This window comes from Vidua macroura, chromosome 1 (assembly GCF_024509145.1).
Source record: "Vidua macroura isolate BioBank_ID:100142 chromosome 1, ASM2450914v1, whole genome shotgun sequence".
Taxonomy (NCBI): domain Eukaryota; kingdom Metazoa; phylum Chordata; class Aves; order Passeriformes; family Viduidae; genus Vidua; species Vidua macroura.
This window is the reverse complement of record NC_071571.1, coordinates 44,711,742-44,733,861: the sequence shown is the minus strand read 5'-3', so window position 1 is coordinate 44,733,861 and position 22,120 is coordinate 44,711,742.

Sequence of the window (22,120 nt, the reverse complement as noted above, 5' to 3'; positions counted from 1 at the left end):
TTCTTCACACAGCTCGAGGACGCTCAGGTCATCCCATTCATCCTCCTCCTGTAGCAGGGGCTTGACCCCGAAGCTGCGGGTGGCCACACTTTCCCAGTTGTCCTGCTCGAGCTCTTTGTCACTGTCATCTTCCCAGCTTGACTGCACGGAGGGTCGGTTCCCATTCCCTTTGGGCACCTCCTGGCCGATGGAGTCTTCGTCTTGGGAAAGCTCTTGGCAAATGAACTCTTCCCAGTCTGACACTTCTTGGTAACTATCGACTTCTTGGTGGGACAGCTCTTGCTTGCTGTATTCTTCCCAGTCCGAGAGTGCTAGGGAGCTAACGACATCTACGGGGGAAAGCCCTGGCTCCAAGCATTCTTCCCAATCAGAAAATGGTTTGTAGCTCCTGGCTTCTCCGAGGGACAGCTCTTGCTTGTTGTATTCATCCCAATCAAAGAGCTCATGATTGCTGCTGGCTTCTACTTGGGACAGCTCTTCCTCACTGAAAACTTCCCCTTGGGACATGTCCTTGTAGCTAGAAGCATCTCCTTGGAGCAGCTCTGTGATTTCCTCATCATTGCACACGGAAAGCTTCAGCTCCCCAGCCAATATTCCCTCCTTAGCCTCTTGCTCTGCCTGGGCCGACGCACTCTCTGCCTCCTCCAGCAGTTCACTGAGAGCCTGGGCTGGAAGAGGGCTGGGGACTGGGCTGTTGGGGGAGCCAGGACTGTGTGGGGGAGAGATGGGGACCAATTCCCTTTCTCCTGGAGCTGCTGCTTCAACTTCTGCAGCCACGCTTTGCTCCAGTTCCCTCTGTTCCTCTGGCTGCCAGCCAGATTCTTGCATCTCAAGAAAGGCCTGGCGCACGCTCCCACAGCTCTCCTGCTGGGCTACCTCGAACTGAGCCTGGCTGCAGCCTGGGCTGGAAGCAGGGGAAGAGATCGGGACCAATTCCCTTTCTCCTGGAGCTTCTGGTTCTTCTTCTGCAGCCATGCTTTGCTCCAGCTCCCCCTGTTCCTCTGGCTGCTGGCCATCTTCCTCCATGTCAAGGAAGGCCAGGCTCACAGTCTCACAGCTCTCCTGCTGGGCTAAGTCTACCTGAGCCTGGCTGCAGCCTGGGCTGGAAGCAAGGGCAGAGATCGGGACCAATTCCCTTTCTCCTGGAGCTGCTGCTTCAAGTTGTGCAGCCATGCTTTGCTCCAGCTCCCTCTCTTCCTCTGGCTGCTGGCCAGATTCCTGCACCTCGAGGAAAGCCTGGCTCATGCTCTCCCAGCTCTCCTGCTGGGCTGAGTCTAACTGAGCCTGGCTGCAGCCTGGGCTGGAAGCAGGGGCAGAGATCGGGACCAATTCCCTTTCTCCTGGAGCTTCTGGTTCTTCTTCTGTAGCCATGCTTTGCTCCAGCTCCCCCTGTTCTTCTGGCTGCTGGCCAGATTCCTGCATCTCAAGGAAGGCCAGGCTCAGACTCTCCCAGCTCTCCTGCTGGACTGAGGCCAACTGAGCCTGGCTGCAGCCTGAGCTGGAAGGACGGGAAGAGATCGGGACCAATTCCCTTTCTCCTGGAGCTTCTGGTTCTTCTTCTGCAGGCATGCTTTGCTCCAGCTCCCTCTCTTCCTCTGGCTGCTGGCCAGATTCCTGCACCTCGAGGAAAGCCTGGCTCATGCTCTCCCAGCTCTCCTGCTGGGCTGAGTCTAACTGAGCCTGGCTGCAGCCTGGGCTGGAAGCAGGGGCAGAGATCGGGACCAATTCCCTTTCTCCTGGAGCTTCTGGTTCTTCTTCTGTAGCCATGCTTTGCTCCAGCTCCCCCTGTTCTTCTGGCTGCTGGCCAGATTCCTGCATCTCAAGGAAGGCCAGGCTCAGACTCTCCCAGCTCTCCTGCTGGACTGAGGCCAACTGAGCCTGGCTGCAGCCTGAGCTGGAAGGACGGGAAGAGATCGGGACCAATTCCCTTTCTCCTGGAGCTTCTGGTTCTTCTTCTGCAGGCATGCTTTGCTCCAGCTCCCTCTCTTCCTCTGGCTGCTGGCCAGATTCCTGCACCTCGAGGAAAGCCTGGCTCATGCTCTCCCAGCTCTCCTGCTGGGCTGAGTCTAACTGAGCCTGGCTGCAGCCTGGGCTGGAAGCAGGGGCAGAGATCGGGACCAATTCCCTTTCTCCTGGAGCTTCTGGTTCTTCTTCTGTAGCCATGCTTTGCTCCAGCTCCCTCTCTTCCTCTGGCTGCTGGCCAGATTCCTGCACCTCGAGGAAAGCCTGGCTCATGCTCTCCCAGCTCTCCTGCTGGGCTGAGTCTAACTGAGCCTGGCTGCAGCCTGGGCTGGAAGCAGGGGCAGAGATCGGGACCAATTCCCTTTCTCCTGGAGCTTCTGGTTCTTCTTCTGTAGCCATGCTTCGCTCCAGCTCCCCCTGTTCTTCTGGCTGCTGGCCAGATTCCTGCATCTCAAGGAAGGCCAGGCTCAGACTCTCCCAGCTCTCCTGCTGGACTGAGGCCAACTGAGCCTGGCTGCAGCCTGAGCTGGAAGGACGGGAAGAGATCGGGACCAATTCCCTTTCTCCTGGAGCTTCTGGTTCTTCTTCTGCAGGCATGCTTTGCTCCAGCTCCCCCTGTTCCTCTGGCTGCTGGCCATCTTCCTCCATGTCAAGGAAGGCCAGGCTCACAGTCTCCCAGCTCTTCTGCTGGGCTAAGTCTACCTGAGTCTGGCTGCAGCCTGGGCTAGAAGTAGGGGCAGAGATCGGGACCAATTCCCTTTCTCCTGGAGCTTCTGATTCTTCTTCCGTAGCCATGCTTTGCTCCAGCTCCCTCACTTCCTCTGTCTGCTGGCCAGACTCCTGCACCTCGAGGAAAGCCTCGTCCGTGGTCTCAGAGTTTCTGTGCTGGGCCAAGTCCAGCAGAGCCTGGCTGCCGTCTGGGGGGCTCTGTGTAGCAAAGACTGACCTGTCTGTCTCTGCTGTTGGAATCTCCTGGCTGAGCACAAGAGAACCTGGTTCCTTTTCCACCTCGGGAACCAGCAGCCTGGTGAGCTCCTCCTCCTCAGCAGTACCAGGCAGGGCAGCAGCAGCTGCCGGCTCCGTGTCCGAGGGGCTCCTCGGAGCCGGAGAGGCGCTGGGCAGCTGACGGGCTGCCTCTCCCAGTACCGGGGTGCCCACACTGCTGGGAGAGCTTGGCTCCACCTGAGCACCAGTCTGGGCATCCTCGTCCTTCTCTGGGCGGAAGGTTTTATCCCAGATCTTGTCACTGATGCCTTCTGCCCACTGGGACAGGCCCTGGCTGCTGCCACAGTCTTCCTCTTGGGACAGCTTTTGTTTGCTCATGTCTTTTTCCCCTTGGGGCAACTCTGGGAATGGTAGTTCTTCCCACAGGCCAAGCTCTTGGCCATTAACAGCTCCCCATCGGGAAAGCTCTTGATCCACCTCGTGTTGCCACTCTGGGTCCATGCTGACAAAGGGCCCCTCCTCCTCCTCAGTCTCCAACAGGGGTAGGACTGAGCCGCCCCCTGCCGCCAGCCACTGCCCGCTGAGGGCCTGGTTTTCAGCCAGCTGGGCAAGGGGCTGGGTGCCTGGGAGTTGGGCTTCACCTTATCCTCCTGCGTCTGGGACGTCGTCTAGCGCAGAGAGATCCCAGGAGCTGCTTTGTTCTGACACAGCGGCTCTCACGGGACTGGGCACCCCACGGCTCTGCGCCCCTTATACAGCCCTCTGGCAGGGCGTGGCTCTGCCATGTCACAAGGGCCTCTGGGCACCACTATGGCCTGCGTCACCGAGGGCCCTGATCCAAGGCGCCTGTGTCACCAAGGGCCACACCCGGAACCCCTTCAGCAGCCAAAGCCACTGGAAGTGTCATGGAGCAGCCCCTGGATTTTGGGCTTCCAGCCCCTTGTTATGATCCGGTTATTAAAATGATCAGAAATGTCTCTGCCCAAATTAAGGTGCAAGCGGCATCAGATGCCCGAGCCAATAGTACAGGTTTTAATGAAGAGTAAATGAGAGAGAAAGACAGAGAGAGAGAGAGAGAAAGAGAAAAAGAGTGACAGAGACAGATGAAGTAGAAAACCTCAGTGCTCTGTGGATCCCAGTGGCGTCCCGTTGATGCTGTCCATGAGGCCTTCTCGGTGGCTAGGGTCCCCCGAAAACCTAGAGTTGAGTGGATTGATATACGTTTGGGCCAGGTGGGAACACCCAGGTACCTCCCATGGCAGGGGCCAAGTTTGACAGAGTTTCTTGCAGCAGACTCTGGATCTGTTGCAGCACTTTGCATTATGTGCAAAGAAATGTGAGGTCGAGAGATGGAAAGAAATAGGAAAGCGGTCTCAGAGAGAGATCAAGAGAGCAGAAGGTAATCAAGTAAAGAACTGGATGATCCTTAAGGCCCCTGCCAAGCAAAACCATTCCATGATTCTAGATGATGAGTGGATGTGTATTTTAACTCGATATGACCATAATTATTATTATCATTATCATTGTTTTATTTATTCACTACCTCTACTATTTCAACTTCTTTGTCTTCTTCTTCTTCTTCCTAGACTTATTAAGACTATTACTTACTACAACTATTACAATTTTTTCTAATTCTTCTAATTCTTCTAATTCTAATGCCTCTAATTCTTCTTCTAATTCTTCTTCTTCTACTACTGCTACTTATTTCCTACTGTTACTTTTATTTCTTCTTCTTTACTATTACTACTTCTTAATCTTCTTCTAATTATTATTCTTATCCTAGTCTTTTTTGTTTTTCTTTGGTGGTTTTTTTTTGAGTTTTTGGGGTTTTTTATAGTTTTTTTTGGTGGTTTTTTTTTTTTTTTTTTTGGTTTTTTTTTTTTTTTTTTGTTTCTTCCTACTACTCTATCTTAAAGGCAATATTCATTTGTTTTTGAAGAGTTGGGTGCGCCAGAGTCGTGCAGTGTGCTGTGGGGTCCAGGCAGCAATACCTCCTGTCCGTTGCCATTCTTCATGGCTAAAATGCCAGAGGATCAGCACGCAGTCCTTTCCGAGTTAGAGGAAATAGCCTTAGATTCCAGCAGGGGAGGTTCCGATAAAAGATCAGAAACCCTTTTTCCCTGCCTGAGTGATCAGGCATTGGAAGACGTTGACCTGGGATGTGTCGGAGTCACTACGTCTGGGAGCGTTCCGGAGTTGTCTGGATGGGGCACTTGGGGACATGCTTTAGGGCTGATGCTGGTGGAGCCAGGCTGCCAGTGGGAGCGGATGACTTCCAAGGTGTCTTCCTAGCAGGATGATTGTCTGTGATTCACCACTGAGCCACCTGGCCCCAAGTGCCGCCCATGGCTGCTGGTTTGGGGCCAGCCCCGTGGGCAAAACTTGGTCTTGGGGAGATGCGCTTGGGATGCTCCGAAGCAGCCGGGCATTGCTGAGGCTGCAGGGACACGTTGAGGGAAAGGCAGCCCGTGTGGCTCCCTCAGGACTCTGGGAAGGCTGCGGGCCTGCCACCATCTGCGGGGCCAGTCCCGGTGCCAGCAGCGGGCACTAATCCTCGGGCTGCGGTGCCAGGCAGGGGCAGCGGAAGAGGCTGCGCAGCGCCCGCAGTGCCCGCCTGAAGTGGCAGGGACGTTTCATGCGGGGGCCCAGCTGCCGGATGAGGGCCAGGGCTTGCACACGGCGAGAGGAGGCTTGAGGGCACCGCTCAAATTCCTGGGGCTCAGCCCAAGCCTCCTGAGGGAAGGGCACTGGGAGCCTGTCTCCTGCAAAAGCAGGCGGTATTGGCTGTCTGGGTTCTTCACACAGCTCGAGGACGCTCAGGTCATCCCATTCATCCTCCTCCTGTAGCAGGGGCTTGACCCCGAAGCTGCGGGTGGCCACACTTTCCCAGTTGTCCTGCTCGAGCTCTTTGTCACTGTCATCTTCCCAGCTTGACTGCACGGAGGGTCGGTTCCCATTCCCTTTGGGCACCTCCTGGCCGATGGAGTCTTCGTCTTGGGAAAGCTCTTGGCAAATGAACTCTTCCCAGTCTGACACTTCTTGGTAACTATCGACTTCTTGGTGGGACAGCTCTTGCTTGCTGTATTCTTCCCAGTCCGAGAGTGCTAGGGAGCTAACGACATCTACGGGGGAAAGCCCTGGCTCCAAGCATTCTTCCCAATCAGAAAATGGTTTGTAGCTCCTGGCTTCTCCGAGGGACAGCTCTTGCTTGTTGTATTCATCCCAATCAAAGAGCTCATGATTGCTGCTGGCTTCTACTTGGGACAGCTCTTCCTCACTGAAAACTTCCCCTTGGGACATGTCCTTGTAGCTAGAAGCATCTCCTTGGAGCAGCTCTGTGATTTCCTCATCATTGCACACGGAAAGCTTCAGCTCCCCAGCCAATATTCCCTCCTTAGCCTCTTGCTCTGCCTGGGCCGACGCACTCTCTGCCTCCTCCAGCAGTTCACTGAGAGCCTGGGCTGGAAGAGGGCTGGGGACTGGGCTGTTGGGGGAGCCAGGACTGTGTGGGGGAGAGATGGGGACCAATTCCCTTTCTCCTGGAGCTGCTGCTTCAACTTCTGCAGCCACGCTTTGCTCCAGTTCCCTCTGTTCCTCTGGCTGCCAGCCAGATTCTTGCATCTCAAGAAAGGCCTGGCGCACGCTCCCACAGCTCTCCTGCTGGGCTACCTCGAACTGAGCCTGGCTGCAGCCTGGGCTGGAAGCAGGGGAAGAGATCGGGACCAATTCCCTTTCTCCTGGAGCTTCTGGTTCTTCTTCTGCAGCCATGCTTTGCTCCAGCTCCCCCTGTTCCTCTGGCTGCTGGCCATCTTCCTCCATGTCAAGGAAGGCCAGGCTCACAGTCTCACAGCTCTCCTGCTGGGCTAAGTCTACCTGAGCCTGGCTGCAGCCTGGGCTGGAAGCAGGGGCAGAGATCGGGACCAATTCCCTTTCTCCTGGAGCTGCTGCTTCAAGTTGTGCAGCCATGCTTTGCTCCAGCTCCCTCTCTTCCTCTGGCTGCTGGCCAGATTCCTGCACCTCGAGGAAAGCCTGGCTCATGCTCTCCCAGCTCTCCTGCTGGGCTGAGTCTAACTGAGCCTGGCTGCAGCCTGGGCTGGAAGCAGGGGCAGAGATCGGGACCAATTCCCTTTCTCCTGGAGCTTCTGGTTCTTCTTCTGTAGCCATGCTTTGCTCCAGCTCCCCCTGTTCTTCTGGCTGCTGGCCAGATTCCTGCATCTCAAGGAAGGCCAGGCTCAGACTCTCCCAGCTCTCCTGCTGGACTGAGGCCAACTGAGCCTGGCTGCAGCCTGAGCTGGAAGGACGGGAAGAGATCGGGACCAATTCCCTTTCTCCTGGAGCTTCTGGTTCTTCTTCTGCAGGCATGCTTTGCTCCAGCTCCCTCTCTTCCTCTGGCTGCTGGCCAGATTCCTGCACCTCGAGGAAAGCCTGGCTCATGCTCTCCCAGCTCTCCTGCTGGGCTGAGTCTAACTGAGCCTGGCTGCAGCCTGGGCTGGAAGCAGGGGCAGAGATCGGGACCAATTCCCTTTCTCCTGGAGCTTCTGGTTCTTCTTCTGTAGCCATGCTTTGCTCCAGCTCCCTCTCTTCCTCTGGCTGCTGGCCAGATTCCTGCACCTCGAGGAAAGCCTGGCTCATGCTCTCCCAGCTCTCCTGCTGGGCTGAGTCTAACTGAGCCTGGCTGCAGCCTGGGCTGGAAGCAGGGGCAGAGATCGGGACCAATTCCCTTTCTCCTGGAGCTTCTGGTTCTTCTTCTGTAGCCATGCTTCGCTCCAGCTCCCCCTGTTCTTCTGGCTGCTGGCCAGATTCCTGCATCTCAAGGAAGGCCAGGCTCAGACTCTCCCAGCTCTCCTGCTGGACTGAGGCCAACTGAGCCTGGCTGCAGCCTGAGCTGGAAGGACGGGAAGAGATCGGGACCAATTCCCTTTCTCCTGGAGCTTCTGGTTCTTCTTCTGCAGGCATGCTTTGCTCCAGCTCCCCCTGTTCCTCTGGCTGCTGGCCATCTTCCTCCATGTCAAGGAAGGCCAGGCTCACAGTCTCCCAGCTCTTCTGCTGGGCTAAGTCTACCTGAGTCTGGCTGCAGCCTGGGCTAGAAGTAGGGGCAGAGATCGGGACCAATTCCCTTTCTCCTGGAGCTTCTGATTCTTCTTCCGTAGCCATGCTTTGCTCCAGCTCCCTCACTTCCTCTGTCTGCTGGCCAGACTCCTGCACCTCGAGGAAAGCCTCGTCCGTGGTCTCAGAGTTTCTGTGCTGGGCCAAGTCCAGCAGAGCCTGGCTGCCGTCTGGGGGGCTCTGTGTAGCAAAGACTGACCTGTCTGTCTCTGCTGTTGGAATCTCCTGGCTGAGCACAAGAGAACCTGGTTCCTTTTCCACCTCGGGAACCAGCAGCCTGGTGAGCTCCTCCTCCTCAGCAGTACCAGGCAGGGCAGCAGCAGCTGCCGGCTCCGTGTCCGAGGGGCTCCTCGGAGCCGGAGAGGCGCTGGGCAGCTGACGGGCTGCCTCTCCCAGTACCGGGGTGCCCACACTGCTGGGAGAGCTTGGCTCCACCTGAGCACCAGTCTGGGCATCCTCGTCCTTCTCTGGGCGGAAGGTTTTATCCCAGATCTTGTCACTGATGCCTTCTGCCCACTGGGACAGGCCCTGGCTGCTGCCACAGTCTTCCTCTTGGGACAGCTTTTGTTTGCTCATGTCTTTTTCCCCTTGGGGCAACTCTGGGAATGGTAGTTCTTCCCACAGGCCAAGCTCTTGGCCATTAACAGCTCCCCATCGGGAAAGCTCTTGATCCACCTCGTGTTGCCACTCTGGGTCCATGCTGACAAAGGGCCCCTCCTCCTCCTCAGTCTCCAACAGGGGTAGGACTGAGCCGCCCCCTGCCGCCAGCCACTGCCCGCTGAGGGCCTGGTTTTCAGCCAGCTGGGCAAGGGGCTGGGTGCCTGGGAGTTGGGCTTCACCTTATCCTCCTGCGTCTGGGACGTCGTCTAGCGCAGAGAGATCCCAGGAGCTGCTTTGTTCTGACACAGCGGCTCTCACGGGACTGGGCACCCCACGGCTCTGCGCCCCTTATACAGCCCTCTGGCAGGGCGTGGCTCTGCCATGTCACAAGGGCCTCTGGGCACCACTATGGCCTGCGTCACCGAGGGCCCTGATCCAAGGCGCCTGTGTCACCAAGGGCCACACCCGGAACCCCTTCAGCAGCCAAAGCCACTGGAAGTGTCATGGAGCAGCCCCTGGATTTTGGGCTTCCAGCCCCTTGTTATGATCCGGTTATTAAAATGATCAGAAATGTCTCTGCCCAAATTAAGGTGCAAGCGGCATCAGATGCCCGAGCCAATAGTACAGGTTTTAATGAAGAGTAAATGAGAGAGAAAGACAGAGAGAGAGAGAGAGAAAGAGAAAAAGAGTGACAGAGACAGATGAAGTAGAAAACCTCAGTGCTCTGTGGATCCCAGTGGCGTCCCGTTGATGCTGTCCATGAGGCCTTCTCGGTGGCTAGGGTCCCCCGAAAACCTAGAGTTGAGTGGATTGATATACGTTTGGGCCAGGTGGGAACACCCAGGTACCTCCCATGGCAGGGGCCAAGTTTGACAGAGTTTCTTGCAGCAGACTCTGGATCTGTTGCAGCACTTTGCATTATGTGCAAAGAAATGTGAGGTCGAGAGATGGAAAGAAATAGGAAAGCGGTCTCAGAGAGAGATCAAGAGAGCAGAAGGTAATCAAGTAAAGAACTGGATGATCCTTAAGGCCCCTGCCAAGCAAAACCATTCCATGATTCTAGATGATGAGTGGATGTGTATTTTAACTCGATATGACCATAATTATTATTATCATTATCATTGTTTTATTTATTCACTACCTCTACTATTTCAACTTCTTTGTCTTCTTCTTCTTCTTCCTAGACTTATTAAGACTATTACTTACTACAACTATTACAATTTTTTCTAATTCTTCTAATTCTTCTAATTCTAATGCCTCTAATTCTTCTTCTAATTCTTCTTCTTCTACTACTGCTACTTATTTCCTACTGTTACTTTTATTTCTTCTTCTTTACTATTACTACTTCTTAATCTTCTTCTAATTATTATTCTTATCCTAGTCTTTTTTGTTTTTCTTTGGTGGTTTTTTTTTGAGTTTTTGGGGTTTTTTATAGTTTTTTTTGGTGTTTTTTTTTTTTTTTTTTTTGGGTTTTTTTTTTTTTTTTTTGTTTCTTCCTACTACTCTATCTTAAAGGCAATATTCATTTGTTTTTGAAGAGTTGGGTGCGCCAGAGTCGTGCAGTGTGCTGTGGGGTCCAGGCAGCAATACCTCCTGTCCGTTGCCATTCTTCATGGCTAAAATGCCAGAGGATCAGCACGCAGTCCTTTCCGAGTTAGAGGAAATAGCCTTAGATTCCAGCAGGGGAGGTTCCGATAAAAGATCAGAAACCCTTTTTCCCTGCCTGAGTGATCAGGCATTGGAAGACGTTGACCTGGGATGTGTCGGAGTCACTACGTCTGGGAGCGTTCCGGAGTTGTCTGGATGGGGCACTTGGGGACATGCTTTAGGGCTGATGCTGGTGGAGCCAGGCTGCCAGTGGGAGCGGATGACTTCCAAGGTGTCTTCCTAGCAGGATGATTGTCTGTGATTCACCACTGAGCCACCTGGCCCCAAGTGCCGCCCATGGCTGCTGGTTTGGGGCCAGCCCCGTGGGCAAAACTTGGTCTTGGGGAGATGCGCTTGGGATGCTCCGAAGCAGCCGGGCATTGCTGAGGCTGCAGGGACACGTTGAGGGAAAGGCAGCCCGTGTGGCTCCCTCAGGACTCTGGGAAGGCTGCGGGCCTGCCACCATCTGCGGGGCCAGTCCCGGTGCCAGCAGCGGGCACTAATCCTCGGGCTGCGGTGCCAGGCAGGGGCAGCGGAAGAGGCTGCGCAGCGCCCGCAGTGCCCGCCTGAAGTGGCAGGGACGTTTCATGCGGGGGCCCAGCTGCCGGATGAGGGCCAGGGCTTGCACACGGCGAGAGGAGGCTTGAGGGCACCGCTCAAATTCCTGGGGCTCAGCCCAAGCCTCCTGAGGGAAGGGCACTGGGAGCCTGTCTCCTGCAAAAGCAGGCGGTATTGGCTGTCTGGGTTCTTCACACAGCTCGAGGACGCTCAGGTCATCCCATTCATCCTCCTCCTGTAGCAGGGGCTTGACCCCGAAGCTGCGGGTGGCCACACTTTCCCAGTTGTCCTGCTCGAGCTCTTTGTCACTGTCATCTTCCCAGCTTGACTGCACGGAGGGTCGGTTCCCATTCCCTTTGGGCACCTCCTGGCCGATGGAGTCTTCGTCTTGGGAAAGCTCTTGGCAAATGAACTCTTCCCAGTCTGACACTTCTTGGTAACTATCGACTTCTTGGTGGGACAGCTCTTGCTTGCTGTATTCTTCCCAGTCCGAGAGTGCTAGGGAGCTAACGACATCTACGGGGGAAAGCCCTGGCTCCAAGCATTCTTCCCAATCAGAAAATGGTTTGTAGCTCCTGGCTTCTCCGAGGGACAGCTCTTGCTTGTTGTATTCATCCCAATCAAAGAGCTCATGATTGCTGCTGGCTTCTACTTGGGACAGCTCTTCCTCACTGAAAACTTCCCCTTGGGACATGTCCTTGTAGCTAGAAGCATCTCCTTGGAGCAGCTCTGTGATTTCCTCATCATTGCACACGGAAAGCTTCAGCTCCCCAGCCAATATTCCCTCCTTAGCCTCTTGCTCTGCCTGGGCCGACGCACTCTCTGCCTCCTCCAGCAGTTCACTGAGAGCCTGGGCTGGAAGAGGGCTGGGGACTGGGCTGTTGGGGGAGCCAGGACTGTGTGGGGGAGAGATGGGGACCAATTCCCTTTCTCCTGGAGCTGCTGCTTCAACTTCTGCAGCCACGCTTTGCTCCAGTTCCCTCTGTTCCTCTGGCTGCCAGCCAGATTCTTGCATCTCAAGAAAGGCCTGGCGCACGCTCCCACAGCTCTCCTGCTGGGCTACCTCGAACTGAGCCTGGCTGCAGCCTGGGCTGGAAGCAGGGGAAGAGATCGGGACCAATTCCCTTTCTCCTGGAGCTTCTGGTTCTTCTTCTGCAGCCATGCTTTGCTCCAGCTCCCCCTGTTCCTCTGGCTGCTGGCCATCTTCCTCCATGTCAAGGAAGGCCAGGCTCACAGTCTCACAGCTCTCCTGCTGGGCTAAGTCTACCTGAGCCTGGCTGCAGCCTGGGCTGGAAGCAAGGGCAGAGATCGGGACCAATTCCCTTTCTCCTGGAGCTGCTGCTTCAAGTTGTGCAGCCATGCTTTGCTCCAGCTCCCTCTCTTCCTCTGGCTGCTGGCCAGATTCCTGCACCTCGAGGAAAGCCTGGCTCATGCTCTCCCAGCTCTCCTGCTGGGCTGAGTCTAACTGAGCCTGGCTGCAGCCTGGGCTGGAAGCAGGGGCAGAGATCGGGACCAATTCCCTTTCTCCTGGAGCTTCTGGTTCTTCTTCTGTAGCCATGCTTTGCTCCAGCTCCCTCTCTTCCTCTGGCTGCTGGCCAGATTCCTGCACCTCGAGGAAAGCCTGGCTCATGCTCTCCCAGCTCTCCTGCTGGGCTGAGTCTAACTGAGCCTGGCTGCAGCCTGGGCTGGAAGCAGGGGCAGAGATCGGGACCAATTCCCTTTCTCCTGGAGCTTCTGGTTCTTCTTCTGTAGCCATGCTTCGCTCCAGCTCCCCCTGTTCTTCTGGCTGCTGGCCAGATTCCTGCATCTCAAGGAAGGCCAGGCTCAGACTCTCCCAGCTCTCCTGCTGGACTGAGGCCAACTGAGCCTGGCTGCAGCCTGAGCTGGAAGGACGGGAAGAGATCGGGACCAATTCCCTTTCTCCTGGAGCTTCTGGTTCTTCTTCTGCAGGCATGCTTTGCTCCAGCTCCCCCTGTTCCTCTGGCTGCTGGCCATCTTCCTCCATGTCAAGGAAGGCCAGGCTCACAGTCTCCCAGCTCTTCTGCTGGGCTAAGTCTACCTGAGTCTGGCTGCAGCCTGGGCTAGAAGTAGGGGCAGAGATCGGGACCAATTCCCTTTCTCCTGGAGCTTCTGATTCTTCTTCCGTAGCCATGCTTTGCTCCAGCTCCCTCACTTCCTCTGTCTGCTGGCCAGACTCCTGCACCTCGAGGAAAGCCTCGTCCGTGGTCTCAGAGTTTCTGTGCTGGGCCAAGTCCAGCAGAGCCTGGCTGCCGTCTGGGGGGCTCTGTGTAGCAAAGACTGACCTGTCTGTCTCTGCTGTTGGAATCTCCTGGCTGAGCACAAGAGAACCTGGTTCCTTTTCCACCTCGGGAACCAGCAGCCTGGTGAGCTCCTCCTCCTCAGCAGTACCAGGCAGGGCAGCAGCAGCTGCCGGCTCCGTGTCCGAGGGGCTCCTCGGAGCCGGAGAGGCGCTGGGCAGCTGACGGGCTGCCTCTCCCAGTACCGGGGTGCCCACACTGCTGGGAGAGCTTGGCTCCACCTGAGCACCAGTCTGGGCATCCTCGTCCTTCTCTGGGCGGAAGGTTTTATCCCAGATCTTGTCACTGATGCCTTCTGCCCACTGGGACAGGCCCTGGCTGCTGCCACAGTCTTCCTCTTGGGACAGCTTTTGTTTGCTCATGTCTTTTTCCCCTTGGGGCAACTCTGGGAATGGTAGTTCTTCCCACAGGCCAAGCTCTTGGCCATTAACAGCTCCCCATCGGGAAAGCTCTTGATCCACCTCGTGTTGCCACTCTGGGTCCATGCTGACAAAGGGCCCCTCCTCCTCCTCAGTCTCCAACAGGGGTAGGACTGAGCCGCCCCCTGCCGCCAGCCACTGCCCGCTGAGGGCCTGGTTTTCAGCCAGCTGGGCAAGGGGCTGGGTGCCTGGGAGTTGGGCTTCACCTTATCCTCCTGCGTCTGGGACGTCGTCTAGCGCAGAGAGATCCCAGGAGCTGCTTTGTTCTGACACAGCGGCTCTCACGGGACTGGGCACCCCACGGCTCTGCGCCCCTTATACAGCCCTCTGGCAGGGCGTGGCTCTGCCATGTCACAAGGGCCTCTGGGCACCACTATGGCCTGCGTCACCTGATCCAAGGCGCCTGTGTCACCAAGGGCCACACCCGGAACCCCTTCAGCAGCCAAAGCCACTGGAAGTGTCATGGAGCAGCCCCTGGATTTTGGGCTTCCAGCCCCTTGTTATGATCCGGTTATTAAAATGATCAGAAATGTCTCTGCCCAAATTAAGGTGCAAGCGGCATCAGATGCCCGAGCCAATAGTACAGGTTTTAATGAAGAGTAAATGAGAGAGAAAGACAGAGAGAGAGAGAGAGAAAGAGAAAAAGAGTGACAGAGACAGATGAAGTAGAAAACCTCAGTGCTCTGTGGATCCCAGTGGCGTCCCGTTGATGCTGTCCATGAGGCCTTCTCGGTGGCTAGGGTCCCCCGAAAACCTAGAGTTGAGTGGATTGATATACGTTTGGGCCAGGTGGGAACACCCAGGTACCTCCCATGGCAGGGGCCAAGTTTGACAGAGTTTCTTGCAGCAGACTCTGGATCTGTTGCAGCACTTTGCATTATGTGCAAAGAAATGTGAGGTCGAGAGATGGAAAGAAATAGGAAAGCGGTCTCAGAGAGAGATCAAGAGAGCAGAAGGTAATCAAGTAAAGAACTGGATGATCCTTAAGGCCCCTGCCAAGCAAAACCATTCCATGATTCTAGATGATGAGTGGATGTGTATTTTAACTCGATATGACCATAATTATTATTATCATTATCATTGTTTTATTTATTCACTACCTCTACTATTTCAACTTCTTTGTCTTCTTCTTCTTCTTCCTAGACTTATTAAGACTATTACTTACTACAACTATTACAATTTTTTCTAATTCTTCTAATTCTTCTAATTCTAATGCCTCTAATTCTTCTTCTAATTCTTCTTCTTCTACTACTGCTACTTATTTCCTACTGTTACTTTTATTTCTTCTTCTTTACTATTACTACTTCTTAATCTTCTTCTAATTATTATTCTTATCCTAGTCTTTTTTGTTTTTCTTTGGTGGTTTTTTTTTGAGTTTTTGGGGTTTTTTATAGTTTTTTTTGGTGGTTTTTTTTTTTTTTTTTTTGGGTTTTTTTTTTTTTTTTTGTTTCTTCCTACTACTCTATCTTAAAGGCAATATTCATTTGTTTTTGAAGAGTTGGGTGCGCCAGAGTCGTGCAGTGTGCTGTGGGGTCCAGGCAGCAATACCTCCTGTCCGTTGCCATTCTTCATGGCTAAAATGCCAGAGGATCAGCACGCAGTCCTTTCCGAGTTAGAGGAAATAGCCTTAGATTCCAGCAGGGGAGGTTCCGATAAAAGATCAGAAACCCTTTTTCCCTGCCTGAGTGATCAGGCATTGGAAGACGTTGACCTGGGATGTGTCGGAGTCACTACGTCTGGGAGCGTTCCGGAGTTGTCTGGATGGGGCACTTGGGGACATGCTTTAGGGCTGATGCTGGTGGAGCCAGGCTGCCAGTGGGAGCGGATGACTTCCAAGGTGTCTTCCTAGCAGGATGATTGTCTGTGATTCACCACTGAGCCACCTGGCCCCAAGTGCCGCCCATGGCTGCTGGTTTGGGGCCAGCCCCGTGGGCAAAACTTGGTCTTGGGGAGATGCGCTTGGGATGCTCCGAAGCAGCCGGGCATTGCTGAGGCTGCAGGGACACGTTGAGGGAAAGGCAGCCCGTGTGGCTCCCTCAGGACTCTGGGAAGGCTGCGGGCCTGCCACCATCTGCGGGGCCAGTCCCGGTGCCAGCAGCGGGCACTAATCCTCGGGCTGCGGTGCCAGGCAGGGGCAGCGGAAGAGGCTGCGCAGCGCCCGCAGTGCCCGCCTGAAGTGGCAGGGACGTTTCATGCGGGGGCCCAGCTGCCGGATGAGGGCCAGGGCTTGCACACGGCGAGAGGAGGCTTGAGGGCACCGCTCAAATTCCTGGGGCTCAGCCCAAGCCTCCTGAGGGAAGGGCACTGGGAGCCTGTCTCCTGCAAAAGCAGGCGGTATTGGCTGTCTGGGTTCTTCACACAGCTCGAGGACGCTCAGGTCATCCCATTCATCCTCCTCCTGTAGCAGGGGCTTGACCCCGAAGCTGCGGGTGGCCACACTTTCCCAGTTGTCCTGCTCGAGCTCTTTGTCACTGTCATCTTCCCAGCTTGACTGCACGGAGGGTCGGTTCCCATTCCCTTTGGGCACCTCCTGGCCGATGGAGTCTTCGTCTTGGGAAAGCTCTTGGCAAATGAACTCTTCCCAGTCTGACACTTCTTGGTAACTATCGACTTCTTGGTGGGACAGCTCTTGCTTGCTGTATTCTTCCCAGTCCGAGAGTGCTAGGGAGCTAACGACATCTACGGGGGAAAGCCCTGGCTCCAAGCATTCTTCCCAATCAGAAAATGGTTTGTAGCTCCTGGCTTCTCCGAGGGACAGCTCTTGCTTGTTGTATTCATCCCAATCAAAGAGCTCATGATTGCTGCTGGCTTCTACTTGGGACAGCTCTTCCTCACTGAAAACTTCCCCTTGGGACATGTCCTTGTAGCTAGAAGCATCTCCTTGGAGCAGCTCTGTGATTTCCTCATCATTGCACACGGAAAGCTTCAGCTCCCCAGCCAATATTCCCTCCTTAGCCTCTTGCTCTGCCTGGGCCGACGCACTCTCTGCCTCCTCCAGCAGTTCACTGAGAGCCTGGGCTGGAAGAGGGCTGGGGACTGGGCTGTTGGGGGAGCCAGGACTGTGTGGGGGAGAGATGGGGACCAATTCCCTTTCTCCTGGAGCTGCTGCTTCAACTTCTGCAGCCACGCTTTGCTCCAGTTCCCTCTGTTCCTCTGGCTGCCAGCCAGATTCTTGCATCTCAAGAAAGGCCTGGCGCACGCTCCCACAGCTCTCCTGCTGGGCTACCTCGAACTGAGCCTGGCTGCAGCCTGGGCTGGAAGCAGGGGAAGAGATCGGGACCAATTCCCTTTCTCCTGGAGCTTCTGGTTCTTCTTCTGCAGCCATGCTTTGCTCCAGCTCCCCCTGTTCCTCTGGCTGCTGGCCATCTTCCTCCATGTCAAGGAAGGCCAGGCTCACAGTCTCACAGCTCTCCTGCTGGGCTAAGTCTACCTGAGCCTGGCTGCAGCCTGGGCTGGAAGCAGGGGCAGAGATCGGGACCAATTCCCTTTCTCCTGGAGCTGCTGCTTCAAGTTGTGCAGCCATGCTTTGCTCCAGCTCCCTCTCTTCCTCTGGCTGCTGGCCAGATTCCTGCACCTCGAGGAAAGCCTGGCTCATGCTCTCCCAGCTCTCCTGCTGGGCTGAGTCTAACTGAGCCTGGCTGCAGCCTGGGCTGGAAGCAGGGGCAGAGATCGGGACCAATTCCCTTTCTCCTGGAGCTTCTGGTTCTTCTTCTGTAGCCATGCTTTGCTCCAGCTCCCCCTGTTCTTCTGGCTGCTGGCCAGATTCCTGCATCTCAAGGAAGGCCAGGCTCAGACTCTCCCAGCTCTCCTGCTGGACTGAGGCCAACTGAGCCTGGCTGCAGCCTGAGCTGGAAGGACGGGAAGAGATCGGGACCAATTCCCTTTCTCCTGGAGCTTCTGGTTCTTCTTCTGCAGGCATGCTTTGCTCCAGCTCCCTCTCTTCCTCTGGCTGCTGGCCAGATTCCTGCACCTCGAGGAAAGCCTGGCTCATGCTCTCCCAGCTCTCCTGCTGGGCTGAGTCTAACTGAGCCTGGCTGCAGCCTGGGCTGGAAGCAGGGGCAGAGATCGGGACCAATTCCCTTTCTCCTGGAGCTTCTGGTTCTTCTTCTGTAGCCATGCTTTGCTCCAGCTCCCTCTCTTCCTCTGGCTGCTGGCCAGATTCCTGCACCTCGAGGAAAGCCTGGCTCATGCTCTCCCAGCTCTCCTGCTGGGCTGAGTCTACCTGAGCCTGGCTGCAGCCTGGGCTGGAAGCAGGGGCAGAGATCGGGACCAATTCCCTTTCTCCTGGAGCTTCTGGTTCTTCTTCTGTAGCCATGCTTCGCTCCAGCTCCCCCTGTTCTTCTGGCTGCTGGCCAGATTCCTGCATCTCAAGGAAGGCCAGGCTCAGACTCTCCCAGCTCTCCTGCTGGACTGAGGCCAACTGAGCCTGGCTGCAGCCTGAGCTGGAAGGACGGGAAGAGATCGGGACCAATTCCCTTTCTCCTGGAGCTTCTGGTTCTTCTTCTGCAGGCATGCTTTGCTCCAGCTCCCCCTGTTCCTCTGGCTGCTGGCCATCTTCCTCCATGTCAAGGAAGGCCAGGCTCACAGTCTCCCAGCTCTTCTGCTGGGCTAAGTCTACCTGAGTCTGGCTGCAGCCTGGGCTAGAAGTAGGGGCAGAGATCGGGACCAATTCCCTTTCTCCTGGAGCTTCTGATTCTTCTTCCGTAGCCATGCTTTGCTCCAGCTCCCTCACTTCCTCTGTCTGCTGGCCAGACTCCTGCACCTCGAGGAAAGCCTCGTCCGTGGTCTCAGAGTTTCTGTGCTGGGCCAAGTCCAGCAGAGCCTGGCTGCCGTCTGGGGGGCTCTGTGTAGCAAAGACTGACCTGTCTGTCTCTGCTGTTGGAATCTCCTGGCTGAGCACAAGAGAACCTGGTTCCTTTTCCACCTCGGGAACCAGCAGCCTGGTGAGCTCCTCCTCCTCAGCAGTACCAGGCAGGGCAGCAGCAGCTGCCGGCTCCGTGTCCGAGGGGCTCCTCGGAGCCGGAGAGGCGCTGGGCAGCTGACGGGCTGCCTCTCCCAGTACCGGGGTGCCCACACTGCTGGGAGAGCTTGGCTCCACCTGAGCACCAGTCTGGGCATCCTCGTCCTTCTCTGGGCGGAAGGTTTTATCCCAGATCTTGTCACTGATGCCTTCTGCCCACTGGGACAGGCCCTGGCTGCTGCCACAGTCTTCCTCTTGGGACAGCTTTTGTTTGCTCATGTCTTTTTCCCCTTGGGGCAACTCTGGGAATGGTAGTTCTTCCCACAGGCCAAGCTCTTGGCCATTAACAGCTCCCCATCGGGAAAGCTCTTGATCCACCTCGTGTTGCCACTCTGGGTCCATGCTGACAAAGGGCCCCTCCTCCTCCTCAGTCTCCAACAGGGGTAGGACTGAGCCGCCCCCTGCCGCCAGCCACTGCCCGCTGAGGGCCTGGTTTTCAGCCAGCTGGGCAAGGGGCTGGGTGCCTGGGAGTTGGGCTTCACCTTATCCTCCTGCGTCTGGGACGTCGTCTAGCGCAGAGAGATCCCAGGAGCTGCTTTGTTCTGACACAGCGGCTCTCACGGGACTGGGCACCCCACGGCTCTGCGCCCCTTATACAGCCCTCTGGCAGGGCGTGGCTCTGCCATGTCACAAGGGCCTCTGGGCACCACTATGGCCTGCGTCACCGAGGGCCCTGATCCAAGGCGCCTGTGTCACCAAGGGCCACACCCGGAACCCCTTCAGCAGCCAAAGCCACTGGAAGTGTCATGGAGCAGCCCCTGGATTTTGGGCTTCCAGCCCCTTGTTATGATCCGGTTATTAAAATGATCAGAAATGTCTCTGCCCAAATTAAGGTGCAAGCGGCATCAGATGCCCGAGCCAATAGTACAGGTTTTAATGAAGAGTAAATGAGAGAGAAAGACAGAGAGAGAGAGAGAGAAAGAGAAAAAGAGTGACAGAGACAGATGAAGTAGAAAACCTCAGTGCTCTGTGGATCCCAGTGGCGTCCCGTTGATGCTGTCCATGAGGCCTTCTCGGTGGCTAGGGTCCCCCGAAAACCTAGAGTTGAGTGGATTGATATACGTTTGGGCCAGGTGGGAACACCCAGGTACCTCCCATGGCAGGGGCCAAGTTTGACAGAGTTTCTTGCAGCAGACTCTGGATCTGTTGCAGCACTTTGCATTATGTGCAAAGAAATGTGAGGTCGAGAGATGGAAAGAAATAGGAAAGCGGTCTCAGAGAGAGATCAAGAGAGCAGAAGGTAATCAAGTAAAGAACTGGATGATCCTTAAGGCCCCTGCCAAGCAAAACCATTCCATGATTCTAGATGATGAGTGGATGTGTATTTTAACTCGATATGACCATAATTATTATTATCATTATCATTGTTTTATTTATTCACTACCTCTACTATTTCAACTTCTTTGTCTTCTTCTTCTTCTTCCTAGACTTATTAAGACTATTACTTACTACAACTATTACAATTTTTTCTAATTCTTCTAATTCTTCTAATTCTAATGCCTCTAATTCTTCTTCTAATTCTTCTTCTTCTACTACTGCTACTTATTTCCTACTGTTACTTTTATTTCTTCTTCTTTACTATTACTACTTCTTAATCTTCTTCTAATTATTATTCTTATCCTAGTCTTTTTTGTTTTTCTTTGGTGGTTTTTTTTTGAGTTTTTGGGGTTTTTTATAGTTTTTTTTGGTGTTTTTTTTTTTTTTTTTTTGGGTTTTTTTTTTTTTTTTTGTTTCTTCCTACTACTCTATCTTAAAGGCAATATTCATTTGTTTTTGAAGAGTTGGGTGCGCCAGAGTCGTGCAGTGTGCTGTGGGGTCCAGGCAGCAATACCTCCTGTCCGTTGCCATTCTTCATGGCTAAAATGCCAGAGGATCAGCACGCAGTCCTTTCCGAGTTAGAGGAAATAGCCTTAGATTCCAGCAGGGGAGGTTCCGATAAAAGATCAGAAACCCTTTTTCCCTGCCTGAGTGATCAGGCATTGGAAGACGTTGACCTGGGATGTGTCGGAGTCACTACGTCTGGGAGCGTTCCGGAGTTGTCTGGATGGGGCACTTGGGGACATGCTTTAGGGCTGATGCTGGTGGAGCCAGGCTGCCAGTGGGAGCGGATGACTTCCAAGGTGTCTTCCTAGCAGGATGATTGTCTGTGATTCACCACTGAGCCACCTGGCCCCAAGTGCCGCCCATGGCTGCTGGTTTGGGGCCAGCCCCGTGGGCAAAACTTGGTCTTGGGGAGATGCGCTTGGGATGCTCCGAAGCAGCCGGGCATTGCTGAGGCTGCAGGGACACGTTGAGGGAAAGGCAGCCCGTGTGGCTCCCTCAGGACTCTGGGAAGGCTGCGGGCCTGCCACCATCTGCGGGGCCAGTCCCGGTGCCAGCAGCGGGCACTAATCCTCGGGCTGCGGTGCCAGGCAGGGGCAGCGGAAGAGGCTGCGCAGCGCCCGCAGTGCCCGCCTGAAGTGGCAGGGACGTTTCATGCGGGGGCCCAGCTGCCGGATGAGGGCCAGGGCTTGCACACGGCGAGAGGAGGCTTGAGGGCACCGCTCAAATTCCTGGGGCTCAGCCCAAGCCTCCTGAGGGAAGGGCACTGGGAGCCTGTCTCCTGCAAAAGCAGGCGGTATTGGCTGTCTGGGTTCTTCACACAGCTCGAGGACGCTCAGGTCATCCCATTCATCCTCCTCCTGTAGCAGGGGCTTGACCCCGAAGCTGCGGGTGGCCACACTTTCCCAGTTGTCCTGCTCGAGCTCTTTGTCACTGTCATCTTCCCAGCTTGACTGCACGGAGGGTCGGTTCCCATTCCCTTTGGGCACCTCCTGGCCGATGGAGTCTTCGTCTTGGGAAAGCTCTTGGCAAATGAACTCTTCCCAGTCTGACACTTCTTGGTAACTATCGACTTCTTGGTGGGACAGCTCTTGCTTGCTGTATTCTTCCCAGTCCGAGAGTGCTAGGGAGCTAACGACATCTACGGGGGAAAGCCCTGGCTCCAAGCATTCTTCCCAATCAGAAAATGGTTTGTAGCTCCTGGCTTCTCCGAGGGACAGCTCTTGCTTGTTGTATTCATCCCAATCAAAGAGCTCATGATTGCTGCTGGCTTCTACTTGGGACAGCTCTTCCTCACTGAAAACTTCCCCTTGGGACATGTCCTTGTAGCTAGAAGCATCTCCTTGGAGCAGCTCTGTGATTTCCTCATCATTGCACACGGAAAGCTTCAGCTCCCCAGCCAATATTCCCTCCTTAGCCTCTTGCTCTGCCTGGGCCGACGCACTCTCTGCCTCCTCCAGCAGTTCACTGAGAGCCTGGGCTGGAAGAGGGCTGGGGACTGGGCTGTTGGGGGAGCCAGGACTGTGTGGGGGAGAGATGGGGACCAATTCCCTTTCTCCTGGAGCTGCTGCTTCAACTTCTGCAGCCACGCTTTGCTCCAGTTCCCTCTGTTCCTCTGGCTGCCAGCCAGATTCTTGCATCTCAAGAAAGGCCTGGCGCACGCTCCCACAGCTCTCCTGCTGGGCTACCTCGAACTGAGCCTGGCTGCAGCCTGGGCTGGAAGC